A 2,500-nucleotide genomic window follows, 5' to 3' on the forward strand; every position below is an offset into this window, starting at 1 on the left:
ACACACAAGCACAAAAACGCACACGCGCAAACACACACACACACACACACAAAACAAGCGACAACAATAAACAAGTACACAACACAAAAACCACACGCGCAAAACCACAAAAAAAACATACGCGAAAAAGTAAACAAGTACACACAAGCACAAAAACGCACACGAGCAAACACACACACACACAAAAAACATACGCGTACAACAAGTAAACAAGTACACACACAAGCACAAAAACGCAAACACACACACACACAAAAAAAAAACATACGCGTACAAGTAAACAAGTACACACACAAGCACAAAAACGCACACGCGCAAACACACACAAAAAAAAAAACACATACACGTACAACAAGTAAGCAAGTACACACACAAGCACAAAAACGCACACGCGCAAACACACACACACACACACACACACACAAAAAAAAAACCGTTTCAAAAAGTCACACCAGCACAAAAACGCAAACACACACACACACACACACACACAAACATACGCGTACAACAAGTAAACAAGCACACACACAAGCACAAAAAAAAACCCAACCCACACCCAAACAAACCTAAACAAACACGTCAATCCCAACACACACGCAAAACCACACGCGCACCTAGAACACCTTCAACAATCACCTACAAATTAAAGAACAAACACACGAACAGCTTAGCGCGCTCATGCCACTCGTTATCCACTTTATTAACATTCGCCAAATCCCTTAGCGCTAAATTCACTATCAAGGCGACACTTATCGCGAACATCTCAACCAAGACACCTAAGAACACAGAAGAAAAAAAAATAGTTCACTTAAATACACACACGAAAAAAGATAAGTTCACTTAAATACACACACAAAAAGATTTCACTTAAATACACATAAAAAAAGATAAGTTCACTTAAATACACACGAAAAAAGATAAGTTCACTTAAATACACACACAAAAAAGTTAAGTTTACCTAAATACACACACAAAAAGAGATAAGTTCACTTAAATACACACACATAAAAAAGATAAGTTTAACTAAATACACACACAAAAAAAAGATAAGTCCACTTAAATACACACACACGAAAAAGATAAGTTCACTTAAATACACATAAAAAAAGATAAGTTCACTTAAATACACACACAAAAAAAGATAAGTTCACTTAAATACACACACAAAAAAAGATAAGTTCACTTAAATACACACACAAAAAAAGATAAGTTCACTAAACAACAAAAAGATAACTTAAAAAACACACAAAAATAAGTTACCAAATACACACACAAAAAGATAAATCCACTTAAATACACACACAAAAAAAGATAAGTTCACTTAAATACACACAACAAAAAAAATAAGTTCACTTAAATACACACACGAAAAAAGATAAGTTCACTTAAATACACACACACAAAAAAGATAAGTTCACTTAAATACACACACAAAAAAGATAAGTTCACTTAAATACACACACAAAAAAAGATAAGTTCACTTAAATACACACACAAAAAAGATAAGTTCACTTAAATACACACACAAAAAAAGATAAGTTCACTTAAATACACACAAAAAAAGAAATTCCTTAAATAAAAAAAAGAGATAAGTTCACTTAAAAACACAAAAAAAAGATAAGTTTACCTAAATACACACACAAAAAAGATAAGTTCACTTAAATACACACACAAAAAAATAAGTTCACTTAAATACACACACAAAAAAAATAAGTTCACTTAAATACACACACAAAAAAGAAATAAGTTCACTTAAATACACCCAAAAAAAATAAGTTCACTTAAATACACACAAAAAAGATAAGTTCCTTAAAACCCCAAAAGAGATAAGTTCACTTAAATACACACACAAAAAAGATAAGTTCACTTAAATACACACACAAAAAGATAAGTTCACTTAAATACACACACAAAAAAGATAAGTTCACTTAAATACACACACAAAAAAGATAAGTTCACTTAAATACACACAAATAAAGATAAGTTACTTAAAACAACAAAAAAAACAGTTCACTTAAAACACACGAAAAAGATAAGTTCACTTAAATAAAACAACAAAAAAAAAGATAAGTTCACTTAAATACACACACAAAAAAGATAAGTTCACTTAAAAACACATAAAAAAAGATAATTTTACCTAAATACACACACAAAAAAGATAAGTTCACTTAAATACACACACAAAAAAATAAGTTCACTTAAATACACACACAAAAAAAATAAGTTCACTTAAATACACACACAAAAAAGAGATAAGTTCACTTAAATACACAGAAGAAACTATTTATCTCTCCTAAACACACAGTGAAAGTAAATAAAGGCCGCAGCTCTTTCTCTTTTATGAATGAGAGGCTGAATGGACGGCTGAGACGGAAGCCCTCCGGTCAGCGGCAAACAGACAGGGAGAAACCATGGAACCGCACGGGCCCGTAGGACGGAGGGGGGGCGGGGGTCTGTGCGAGCGCGCGCGTCCGTAACGAGCGTAAAAGTAAATAGATCA

Source organism: Penaeus vannamei, chromosome 35 (assembly GCF_042767895.1).
Source record: "Penaeus vannamei isolate JL-2024 chromosome 35, ASM4276789v1, whole genome shotgun sequence".
NCBI classification, from domain to species: domain Eukaryota; kingdom Metazoa; phylum Arthropoda; class Malacostraca; order Decapoda; family Penaeidae; genus Penaeus; species Penaeus vannamei.